The sequence below is a fragment of the Typopeltis vanoorti genome, chromosome 11 (assembly GCF_054136105.1).
Source record: "Typopeltis vanoorti isolate ZY-2024b chromosome 11, IOZ_Tvanoo_1.0, whole genome shotgun sequence".
NCBI classification, from domain to species: Eukaryota; Metazoa; Arthropoda; class Arachnida; order Uropygi; family Thelyphonidae; genus Typopeltis; species Typopeltis vanoorti.
In genome coordinates, this window is record NC_143559.1 from 57,394,579 (window position 1) to 57,408,309 (window position 13,731).

Consider the following 13,731-nt stretch of genomic DNA (forward strand, 5'->3'; position numbering starts at 1 on the left):
AAGCATTTTATTCTGTGTGAACATGGCATGTTATTTTAATTTGTATGCAATAATAAGATTAATTGTTATTATTGCTTATATTACAAGGGTTATTTCAAAAGCATGCATTTTTTTGAAATGTTTGTTGATTTTTTATATATTTTTTATTTTTATTTCTGTGGTCACTTGATGGTCATTGCTTGGTAACCTAGAATTCTGCAGACACCTGAATGGGGTTTTGGCCAAATGTTCAATTTGGATCTTCTCCTGTTGGCTCTCTTATTGGGTATTCACTTGAATACTGAAGAAATGGAAAAAAATGAGTTGCAATTTGGGACCTAGCTAACCAAATTGTATTCTGTATATACTTCAGCTACAAGCTACAGACAAATATTATGGTATGTTATTATCGAATGTCTAGCTGCTGGCTGTGGAATCATCCAGATAAACATCACCCTCCTGCTGTTGTTATTAGGAATCAGGACAAATAGTGAAAAGTCAGCAACTAAATTTAATTTAAGTTAGACACCATTAATGTGAGATGTGTCAACACAAAAGAGGTGGAGCCAATAGAGAAATTTAGAGGAAAAAGAAGATAAGAACCAGTGAAATTCTTCTAAATAATAAATGAATTCTTTTAGTCATAGAGTGGAGAAGGCAACTAACATAAAGGAAGCACTTGTTCTTGTTGGAGATATAAACAGCAAAGTAGGAAATGAATATCAGTCCAATAGAAATGTTTTGAGAAATCTGGAGAAAAATATAAAATTAATAATAATTTAGATTTCTATTGGATTTCTGTTCAAGAACTAGTCATTACTAACCAAAGGTCTAACATAAGGATGTGTGTAAATTTATATGGAGAGAACACACAAGAAATAACAAAAGTCGTAATGACTATATTACTATTAGTTAATTTTACTGTCAATAGTAATATCTTTACACTGATTCAGGATAACAAACAAGAGTGTACAGTGGATTTGAAATAACAAGGATAACTATTTAGTTTTAAGAAGGACAATTGAGTATCACATTGGAAACATAAACTTGTAAGAAAGTTAAAAAGTTGTGCAGATGTTAGAGGTGAAATGTAGACGACTCAAATATAAAAATATCATCCAAAACTGTTATTATTCAATGAAATCCAAGCCATACAGACTTGCTGTTCAAACCAGAAGAAAACATTGATTGATTCTGCCAGTGATGATGCATGTGGCAAAGTTATCTGCAATAATAAGAAAAATCAGAACTTCATGGACTCAGGAAGTTAAAGATATTCCTATAAAAGAAGAAATTATATATGTAAAAATAATGTCAATATGGTCTAATCTTCTGGAGTGATAAAGGAAACAGGGAATAAGATGTTCTGGATATCTCAAATTCCTGATGTGTACTCTTTTCTTTCATGTAGTACTAACATAGTATTACATGAAAAGTTTACATTACTGCTAACATGTTATCAGCAGTTTTCCTCCAGATTAGTCTCATTTGTCAAGACTATTCTGTTATCAGATCTTATAGACCTGTCTTCTAAGGCACATTCCTTTACCTTGAACTTGGGTTTCCTCTGTGTCTTTTTCCCCACTATCTTGTCATCAAACACCTGTTTTCCTAATTTTTCCTTTTCCATTATTTTTGAGTAATCATATTATCTTGGATTACTGCTGCTCACATTTTCTTAAATATGCCATTGATGCCATCTGTTCATCCCTTAATTTTTCTCCAAACTTTTCTATCTGTGTTTTCTAATCTATGATCATCTGCTTTATTCCTAACATATAGAGACTTAGAAAGTTTATAACTCATACATATATAGAGACTATTGACTTCACATCACTTGCTTCAGAATACCATAATGTAAAGTATACTTCCAGACATGTATATTACATGGTAGTATAGATGTCTGAAAGGAAGATACAATATACATGTTTGACCTTTATTGAGGTGAATAATAAAAGGAAGTTCATCATAGGCCTGGAGTAGTTAGTATAAGGTTGCAAGAGAGCCGGATAGAATTAGAAGAAAGAAAAGATAGATGGATAGTATGAGAGAGATAGAAAAAAGGTTTTAGCTCTTTTATATCAGCATATAGCCAAATCTCTTGTTTTATCTTTTTCACCAGTCTCATGAACAATCAAAAGACCAATTGACCAATATTATAAAGCATTTGTTGGTTTTCAAATCCATGTGTTTTCCTAACTTTTCATAAATGGTATTTTAATTCATTAATTATAACAATCAGATTTCTCTTCCCATTGCTGACAGGTGTGTGGGTGGGTGGAGGGGGCACTGCAAAAAAAAAAAAGAACTTGTTCTGTTGTAAATAATGGAATGCCCAATACATTACATAATCTGTTCCAAACACTCGGGGAAAGGGGGCAGCTGTAGAATGCATGTTCTACTGTTTCCAGTCAGTAACAAATGTCACAGATTGATCATTGATGTTAAACTACCTACCTATCTACATTCATTTGATGGCATTTATTGGAAGGTTACCATATGCAATTCTTCAAGCAAGATCCCTCCTGTTAGGGCATTCTTGGAACTTCAGTAAGTTGTTAAACAAAGTGTTATTGTCAGCACTCAGCTGTCGAGGTTCATGTCAAAAGAGGTTAAAGATTTCTTTATAACAAGTTTTGCTTTCATTAATGGAAAGAATGTCAATGCCAGAATGTTGTCGTAAGTTTAGAGTTAAGCACAGAGTGTTGTAGTATTCAGGAACAATCTCAGCTTTTGGACCTTTATAATCATTTACTCCAAACAGGGAAAGATGAAAACCCAGTTAGTACTGGAGAAGGCAATTATGACATTTTATGGATTTTTGAAGTGCTTCTTTGACAGTTAGAGAAATTCCTTTTTAACTTCTTTGGTATTGACTACATAAAAACATTGAACAATCTTAATATATAATTAAGAAGATAATATAGATGGAATAAATTCAGAACTATACAAATACAGCTCTAAACCATTTCAGTTATGATTAATTAAATTCCTAAACAGAACATGGAAGAAGGAAAAATCCCACAAGAATGAAAGTTATTGGAGGAGAACAGTGTGCCTTTAGGAAAGGAAGATCCTGTACAGATCCCACATTTACACTCAAACAAATTATAGAAAAATGAATAGAATTAACCTGCCAACATATATGGCCTTCCTGAATTGTGAGAAAGCATACAATTAAATCAACAGAACAAAATTAATTAATATACTGTGTGAATTGAAAGCTCCACCTCAAACCACAAAAGCATGGTCTGGCAATTTGGGATTTAGCCGACCAAATTGTATTCTTATTGGTTAAACCAAAATAAAAAATGATGGTACAACATGAAAAATTTCATGCCAGCTGGGGCGTCGCCCGGTTAAACAAGGCCCCCGTTGTTTTTGCCAGGGAACCAGGGCGAACAGTGAAAAGTCAACTACTGGAACAAATATGAAAACACACCCCAACTCAGCATCACCAGAGTTAAAGATCGGTACTATCAACATAAGAAGCCTGAATGGCAAAGAAATGGAGCTAGCTGAGGAATTAGATAAGTACCAGATCGACATAATAGGGGTGACTGAAACAAAAAAGACCAAAACTGGTGAGATCTTTCTGAGCAATAAATACAAAATGTTATATTCAGGCAATGACAATCAAGGAAAAGAAGGAGTAGCCATAGTATTCAACACAAAATACGAGGCTAATCTTTTGAATGGCAGTCAGTCTCAAGTAGAGTAATGTGGGCAAATATGAGAATGGGGAACTGGACAATGAGACTTATTTGTGCCTATGGTCCCGCAGAAAGTTCTACTAAGGTAGAAATGGAGGAATTTTTTGATGCTTTAGAAAAAGCAACTGACACAATGAAAAAGGAAAAGTTGGTCCTTGTTGGGGATCTAAATAGCAGAGTAGGAAATGATTGTCAGACATACAAAAATATTCTGGGAAAATTTGGAGAAAAGGGCAAAGCTAATAATAATGGCAAATATCTGTTGGATTTCTGCTCAGGACATGGACCAGTTATTACTAACACCATGTTCCAACATAAAAATGTGCACAAATTCACATGGAGAGAAGAGGCAAGGAATAAGAAAAGTCTCATTGACTATGTTATTGTTGATAGTGATGTTTTCTCCTTGGTGCAGGACACCAGACTGTACAGAGGATTTGAAATTGGAAGTCATCACTATTTAGTCTTGAACAGGATAAAATTGAATTTCATATTGAAAAGAATGACATATAAGAAAGTTTTAAAGCGAATAAAAGTTGAGCAGTTCTCAGATGCGAACTGTAGGCTAAAATACACAAAGATTATTGAAGAAAAAATGAAAGAGTTTGAGAACAGGAATCAAACCTTGGAGATTCAGTGGCAAGCCTTGAAGAAATCCCTGATTGATTCAGCTAGAGAGGCATGTGGTGAAGTTGTCTGCAAGGATAGAAAAATTAGAACTCGTGGTGGACACAAGAAGTTAAACAGTCAACGAAGGAAAAGAAGAAAGCATATCAAAATTTCCTGGCAAATAATTAAGCTTATGCTCTTAGAGAATACAAAGACAAATGCAAGAATGCTAAACACTGTGTAAAACTAGCTAAACAAAAGTCATGGGAGGACTTTGGCAAGAATATAGAAAATAAATATCAAGAAGGTGGTAAGATGTTCTGGAGGTTGTTGACGAAGCTTAGGAATGGAGAAAAGAGTGCTGTAAAAGGAGTTAGAGATGTTAAAGGTGACATGAAAACGGAAGAAAAAGATATCCTTGAAGTATGGAGTAATTACTTTGAAAAACTGCTAAATGAAACAAGCAGTGATGACAGCACAGTGGTAAAAAAAACTGACCAGGCATGCAATCAGGAATACATATCCATACTTGAAGTAGAAAAAACCATCAAAGGCTTAAAATGTGGAAAGGCAGCAGGAGTAGATGATATTCGACCAGAAATGCTGAAGTATGGTGGTATAAAAGTCTTACAGTGGCTGCACTGCATAGTTCAGAAAGCCTGGACACAGGGACGAATTCCCGATGATTGGAGTAGAGCTCTCATAGTACCCATATATAAAAAGAGAAATAAAACTGAATGTGAGAATTACAGAGGTATTTCCCTACTAAGTGTTCCTGGCAAGATCTATGCAAGTATACTTGAGAAACGATTGAGAAGAATTGTGGAAGAAAAGCTGGGTGAAGAACAAGCTGGATTCAGGCCAAATAGAGGCTGTCAGGATCAAATCTTCACTTTACGACAAATAGTCGAGAAAGCATTGGAATATAACAAAGATCTGTATTTAAGTTTTGTCTATTTGGAAAAGGCACATGACAAGGTGCCAAGAGAGAAGTTATTCAATACACTACAGTTATATGGTGTCAATGGGGCATTATATCAAGCAATACTTAGTCTTTATTTGAGTTCTAAGTCAGCAGTTAGAATTGAAGGAAGTACAGGAAGATGGTTTAATGTTAAATCTGGTATGAGACAAGGATGTACATTATCTCCTCTGTTATTTATTATCTATATGGATCACATTATGAAGGGAAGTGGTATTAAACATCATATCAAAATTGGAAATGTTAATGTCAGCTCCTTGCTTTATGCAGATGATGTTATACTTCTAAATAAATCCGCTACAAGTCTGCAAGATTCTCTGACTAAATTGAATAGCTGTTGTAATAGATATGGTATGACGGTCAGCAATAAAAAGACAAAGACAATGAAATAGGCAGAATCATTGAAAATGTCAACTGTGTTGTGAATGGAGAACCTGTGGAACAAGTAAAACATTTCAGCTACTTAGGCACGATTTTTACTGAAGATGGTAAATTCAATATAGAATAGACAACAGAATCAGCAAAGCTGGTATTGTGGGAAGTCAATTGAATAAATTCATATGGAATAAGAGAGAAATTAGTCGAAACACTAAATTAGCTATATACAAAACAGTGTTCTAACCAGTTTTAACTTATGGATCTGAGAGCCTGGTCAGAAGTAAAACACTTGACCAAAGACTAGAGACCGCAGATATGAGAGTCCTGAGAAAAATTAAGGGCGTGAACAGATGGCATCAATGGCAATATCATATTCAAATGAGGAAAGAACTCGACATTGTCAGCATCCAGGAATGTGTTAGCAGAGCTAATCTCAGAATGGTATGGTTCATGTAAACAGAATGGGTGAAGAAAGATTAGCAAAACAAGTGTTCTCTGCCAGGTTGGCAGGAAAATGACCCAGAGGAAGACCAAGATATAGGTGGATTGATATGGTACAAAGTGCCTTAGACGATAGAAATATAAGATCTGATAATGTTGGAGTCTTGACAAGTAATAGACTGATTTGGAGGAAAATTGTAGATAGGAAGTTAGTAATGATGTAATTTTTTCATGTAGTACTATCATATCCTGTACACCCCTTGAGGGTATATCGCAGAAATTTGATGATGATGAATTAATAATGAAAGAACCGAAAAAATTAAACCCATTAGAGGTCTCATTCAAGGACGTGGATTATCACCGGTACTCTTCAAAAAAAAAAAAAATATATATATATATATATTTATATATATATAAATATACATACATGCGGTGGTATTAAAAAGTTTCGAGACTTGATCTTTTTACGAGAAATTACTTTATTTATCTACGTTTACACACTATCACCTTCAAAATAGTCTCCCTTGCGTATCAATACAGCTCTTCCAGCATTCTTGCCACTTCTGGAATGTGTCCTGGAAGTCTTCTTTTCGAAGCATGTCAAGCACCTTCTGTGATTCGCACTGGATCTCCGCAATGGTGTCAAAACAGTGACCTTTGAGCTGGATCTTCATCTCCCGGAAGAGGGCGAAGTCTGCAGGAGCCAAATCTGCTGAGTAGGGTGGGTGCGGAAGTGATATCATATTGTTTCTGGCGAGAAACTCGCATGTGAGGCGAGCTCGATGATAAGGTGCATTGTCGTATTGGAGCATCCAGTCTTTCGCGTGCCACAGATCTGATCGCTTTTGCCAAATGTCCTCCTCAGCTGCCTTAAAACCTGCAGTAGAACTAGCCATTGACGGTCTGGCTCCTGAGGATGAATTCTCGATGCACAATGCCACAAATGTCGAAAAAGACGATGGGCATGCACTTGGTCGAGCTTGCCTTTTTCGGTTGTGGAGATGATGGGCTCTTCCACTGTGAAGACTGTTGCTTCATCTCAGGGTCGTACCCGTACACCCAAGTTTTGTCACCGGTAATGATCCTCGACATGAAGGATGGGTCATCCATGGCACGCTGACATAGTTCTTGGCAGACTTCGACGCGGTGTTCCTTCTGCTCCTAGGTCAACAGCCTGGGGACGAACTTGGCAGCAACATGCCGCATGTTGAAATCACACGTGAGGATTGCCGGGATTGTTCAGTATGACACACCGACAATGGCAGCAATGTTGTGGAGTGTTCTCCGACAATCCTCATGCACAAGTTGCCGAATGGTTTTGACATTTTTGGGGGTTGAGCTCGTTGAGGGTCTTCCTGATTTCTCATCGTCTTCCAGTGATGTTCTGCCGCTCTTGAAGCACGCATGCCACTCAAAACACCTTGAACGACTCATTGCAGCATCGCCATAAATTTGCCTAATCATGTCAGACGTCCCTGTGGCAGATTTGCCCAGTTTCATGCAGAATTTCACGTTTACTCTTTGTTCTAACTTGCTGTCCATGATGAAATCGCAGATGTGGTAATGCAGGTGGTTAAAATAGCATCAGTTGCACAGCTCCCGATATATACCCAGGACAATGTCTTTTGGCACACTGACTTATGAAGGTAGGTGCTACCTGTGACTGTGCGTGCAGCCTTGTGCTGCTATCTGTTGGCGTGTTACAAACCTAGTCTCGAAACTTTTTGATACCACCTCGTATATGGAAAAAATTTCAAGAGAGCAGAGGAAAAACAAAATCATAGGAATTAAAATAGGAAATAAAGAATTAACCAGCCTTTTATATGCTGACAATCAAATTATTTTTGCTGAAAATGAAGACCAATACCAATTACAGAAAAATCTACACGTATTGAACAAAACAATAGATCAGTATGACACGAAAATCTCAATAAATAAAACAAATCAATAGCATTTCAAGGTAAAGAAATTAAAAGATGCTAACTAGTCATCCACAACAAAGTAATAGAACAAGTGAGCAAATTTAAATATCAAATTTAAATTACATTACAATGGAGAAATCGTCATTGCATAAAAAAAGCAAAAATTCCTAGCAGTCATTTTAACTTTGAACAGACACTTCAATAAACAGATATATAGAAAAACCCAAATAAAACTATATAAAATAATAGCCAAACCAATTCTGAAATATGGCAGTGAAATGTGGACTTGGGGAGAAAGGGATAAAAGACAAGTGGAAGTTGCAGAAATGAAATTCCTAAGACTGCTCACAGGTTATAAAAGAAGAGGCAAGATAAGAAATGAAGAAATAAGAAAACAATTATGCATAATTAACATAACAGAAGACATCACTAACTATAGAAAGAACTGGAAAAACCATGTAGAAAGAATGAATGAGGACAGATGGCCAAATATTGCCTGGAGATATAAACTAAAGGGATACCAATCAAGAGGAAGACCCAGTAGGAGATGAGCAGAAGAATTTTTAAACCCTTGAAAACAATTGCCTAATACATGAAGCGAAGAAGGTGTTGGCTACATAAAAAAATTGCACAGGCTTAATATATAATTGCTTTTTTTAAGCTTCTGTCGTTGAACATGATATTTATTATGTTCAACTGAGCAGGGAAAATTATGGCTTTAGAAGAAATGGAAAATGGCTCAATTTTTCAGTTTTGTAAGGTTTCAGTGTTTTTGTATCTGAGTTCTTGAACTGGTAATATTAGGTAAGTAGAGAAGGGAATTCCAAGTATAGTGAGAGGTTAGTCCAAAGGGAATGCTTCTGAGTTCTCACTTCCCAAAAACTTAATTTTCTCCTGTCGCCATTTGCAGTTAATCCACCAATTTTGCTGAATTTTTCTAAAATACCAAAAAAAAAAAAAAAAAAAAAAGGTGTATATGGAATCATTATCCCTCAAACTGCCTACCACATCATCGGCATATGCTAATACCTTATTTTCCTTTATGGTTGAAGGAACTGTTATCCCTTGCACAGAACAGGTATTGTCGATTTCCTGCAAGAAAGGTTCAATAACCAATGCAAAGTGCAATGGACTAAAAGGGCAACCTTGCTTAATTCCTTTTAGAATTTTGACAGGGTCTGATAGGAACCCATTAACTTCAGTTGATAATAACAGATAGCATCCTTTTCCCCACACCAGTTTGCTGGAGGATATGGAACAGAAAAGGATGCTGGCCATTGTCAAATGCCTGAGTAAGGTCTCCCAAAAGCACTGCCATTGTATGCTTTTTCATATTAACTAGTGGAGTAGACTGCAAAGCAGAAACTGATTAAATTCTAATGCTCAGCCTTGAACGCTATACGCCTGTGTGCTTTTGTTTATGTATCTCATTACTACTTTGAGCCTTCTATTGATAATGTGGAAAAATATCTTGTAGTCAGTATTAGATAGAAAATAGGCCTTCAGCTGATTAAGGTATGTTCTCTATTGGGTTCTGGAATAAGGATAGTATGGCTTACTAGAAATTCACTTGGTATGTGTCCTATGGAGAAAAAAAGAATTAAACAGCATAACTAGAATGGGAAGAATAAAATTCTAGGCCTTACAGTAAAGTTCTCTCCTTAGACCAGTGTTTCTCAAACTTCAGATATCCATGTACCCCTTCTTAAATTTTCATTATTACCAAGCACCCCCTTATCAAAATAATTATAATAATAAATAAATAAGTATATTTCATTGTAAATATGATTTATTTTTAATAGAATAAAATTTATAAAGATACTATAAATGTTTATATAATTTAAATAATTTATCATCAATGAGAAGAGTGAAATTGCTTATGGTGGGATAAAAATTCAGCAGAATTTGGGTCTGTAGTGTTAATTTCAATCTCAGATGCAGTTCGACATCTGTAATGTGGTTCTTCTTCTGCTTCGTCTTAATATCTACAAGGTCCGAAACTCCAGCTTTGCACAGACATGAACTTGGAAATGGAAAAATGAACCTAGAGTTTTATCTGTTAATTCAGGAAATTCATTCTGTATTTGTAGCCAAAATGATGATAATGTATTCTCGTTGTGTTTATTTTTAGAAAACCATCAGAAGCTAGTTCTAAAAGTTGTTGTTCTTCTATTAGCGCCAGACCCTTTGGCATAGATTTGTTGATATTGAAAAGGTATCTTATCCACTCGATTCATGGCAATACTTTTCTAAATTTATTTGTAAGCTTTGTAAATGCTGCATGATGATAGTAATTTTCACATTATCATCAATTTATTCATTTGAACTTGCAAGCAATTTATGAAGAGATGGAAACGAGTCAAATTCTCCATTATCAACCTACTTTTGCCATAACTTCATCTTTGCCAACGTGGCGTTCACTTTATCTTGGACATGAAATACAGAAATTTCCTTTCCTTGTGAAGACAAATTAAGATTATTTAATACAGTAAATATATCTGCCAGGTATACTACTTGACTGAGCCATTTCCAGTTATGTAAATGTTTTTTCAATTCAAACTTTTCATCAAGAAAAACGTGCAGTTCATTCCGAAGTTCAAATAAACGAGTAAGGACTTTTTCCACAAGAAAGCCAACGAACAGTGGTATGGAAAAGAAGTTGTGTATGATTACTTTCCATATCTTTGCAAAGCTGACAGAAAAGTCTGGTATTTAGAGGATGGCCTTTAATATGATTTATGATTTTTAGAGCTTCATCTCCAGAACTTTTCTTAGGTCTGTAGAGATCATGTGTAACCAAAGCCTTCTGTGTATGCAGCAGTGTGTCGCCTTTGCATTTTGTGCACCAATTTGAATCCTCGAAACAAGCCCTTTTTTTAGATCCAACCATGGATTTCGTTTGGAATAAGCACACTCCATCTGTGCTTATTCCAACACAGCTTTTCTAATCAAGCTTATTTTGATCCATAAATGTATTTATATTGTTGAATATTTTTTCTCCTTTTGTATGTTCTGGCAAGGGTTGGCAATAAAAATGGTCGTCATGAAGTTTTTGATCTAACAAACACTAGAAACTACCCACATTACAAATTTGCAAAATTTAATGTGGGTGGTTTCATCGACTTGCAACGCATAATAACGACTTTTATGTATATTGGATAACAATGTTTGTTTTATCTTTTCAGCCATTTCAATGATTCTTTGATGAACAGTACTATTTGAAAGGCAAATCCGATCAAAAGACTTTTTGCATTATCTATCATAATTTCTGCTATTATTTTTGCTGCAGGCTTGACCAAAGTTTCACCAATAGTTTCTGCTGCATCACTTTTTGCTATCAATAGCGACAGACGATACTAAGCTTCTAAAGCCTTCATATTTTCACCTCCTGACACGATCGACTTCATATTTTGAGATTCTTTTAAATTTTTTAGTTTATTTTGAAACAATTCTACAGGTTTGCCTTGTAATCATTATTTTGATTCAGAATGGTGATTTATATTAGATGGTTTCATGCTTTCATTTTTTAAAGTTTCGCCACAAATGATACGTTATGGAATAAGTTCCTCTTCATTTCCCGTCTATGAAAATCCACATTTCAAGTAATTCCTATCACACTTAAGTTTTTTTCATCTTCTTCCTAGTTGGTTCTTTAGAGATGTCAGATGACATACCCTTATCAATTTCATTTGATCCAGATACAATATCAACATTTCTTGTTGCTTACATCTTTCTACTTGTATCTGCTATATTGCTCTCTTTTGTGTATTTTATAAATCCAATCTTTAATCAATGATCCATTCTTAAGAATTTGAAAGCTAAAAAAATTACCATATTTACTCTAATGTAACTCACCCTTTTTTCCAAAAATTAAAGCAAAAAAAAAAAAAAAAAAATCAGGGTGTGAGATATATGTAGGGATTTTTGTTAATGTTTTCAGAAAAAAACTGAAAATGGGTATGACTTACCAAGAAGCTCCTGTTTTCTATCACTACTTCCGACCTCGAGAGCTGTTTCCTTGTGTGCATCTTAAAAGTCATCTACCCAAATAGCGTTCTCTCCTTTCTCATTATTTCAAGCAAAAATTACCAGTAATGAACAATCCTTCACAAATGATTAATACGAAGTGAAAGCAGGGTATGAAACAGACAGTAGTCCAATAGAGATAGAGCAGCTATGAAGATGAGCATATTATTGGTACAGAATTAACAAAAGATCGTGCGACCCAAAGACAAAAGCAAACCAACAATTAAGTTGAAATGCTAAGTCTCTTGAACCGAATTCCATAATATCTGAAATGCATTCACTATATATTTCTTAGTTTTAACACCTTTCACAATGGAGGGGAGGGGGTGTCAAGCAAAACACCCCCCTCCCCCCACAGCAGTTTCTGTGGGAGGGGGACATGTGATTCATTAGTGGCGTTTTTATCCCAGTTGCGCTAATATCTAATTTCACTATTTGTGGAGAAATATATTGCACAGACAACAAATGTCTCTGTACCTTATTCAGTGATACAATAAAACTACTTGTGTTTCTTGCATCTGCAGTATAGTGGCTGTTGAAGAAGGCGATAGTAACTCACAATTTGAGTAGGAAAATTAATACATAATATATCATTTATTGGGGAAGATATACATTTAAATGTTATCTTCCTCAATAAATGATACATTATTAAGAAAAAAAATCATTCTTTTTTTCTTAATAGTGATTCCATGCATTAATGATGCAAAGCCGAAAATTGCCACGTACTCCCTGAAGACCCTTCACGTACCCCACTTTGAGAAACACTGCCTTAGACCATCAGGTTCTGGGGATTTCTTTGTCTGGCATTCTTTATAGGCTGTAGTAACTTCAGATGCTGTAATGGGTCTGTCGAGTCTATCTTGGATATGAATAAGAAAGCCTTTAATGATCCAAGAGTTATAATTTTCCACAGTACTATTATCTTCAAATAGATTTTTATAGTGTTTTTGAAAAAGTCAAGGATGTCTTGAATGGTGGATATGTCTTTACCCCCCCCCCCCCCCCATGCAGATTTGGGTGATAGTCCTTTCTTTGAGGAATTTGGTGAATTGTCTGTTGAAGAATGCAGCTGAGGAGTTATCTGCTAAGTGCTGCTGTCTTCTTATTTTAAAATTTCTTCCACTTGTTTCTTCCTTTCCACTTATATGTTGATGTTTCTAATGATGTTACTGCATTCAATACCATTTCATTGGTTTGCTGTCACCCAGCTTCTCTCCTTATACAGGTCTTTCAACTTTTTTTATCTTTTGAGGAAAGCCTGTTCCTTTCCCCATTCAATCATATTCTGTTTTACTGCCTTCTTTGAATTTTAACCATATATTCCAGTTTCAGATAACATTATTCTAGTTTGAACAGAGAGTCTGGAGTTTGGTCAAAAAGATTAGTGAGAAATTTGGTGAAATCTCCATGTTCTGGAAGTGATCCCTACTCGTTCCATGCAGCAAAATTTAAGTAGAACTGAATTTGATGCCAAGATGTTTTATCTAAATTACTCCACTTAAGGGAAGAAGATATATATTTGATCAGGATGAGTACCCATTCTGATCAAATATATATACAGTAAAACCCTTTTTTTACACTTTTCAGGGGACTGATGGAAAAAAGTGTAAATAGCAGGAAATGTAAAAAATCATTTAAAAAAAAAGTCATCTAAAAGATGACTTACTGCTATTATGTGAGT

At 35.2% G+C, this 13,731-nt stretch overlaps 1 protein-coding gene across 4 annotated transcripts in view; it reads left to right on the forward strand.

Annotated features, from left to right (window-relative positions):
* The window catches only part of LOC150101606 (kinesin light chain-like), a 465,700-nt gene that overhangs the window by 218,657 nt on the left and 233,312 nt on the right, over nt 1-13,731 (forward strand). The gene's annotated exons all lie outside the window — the stretch shown is intronic.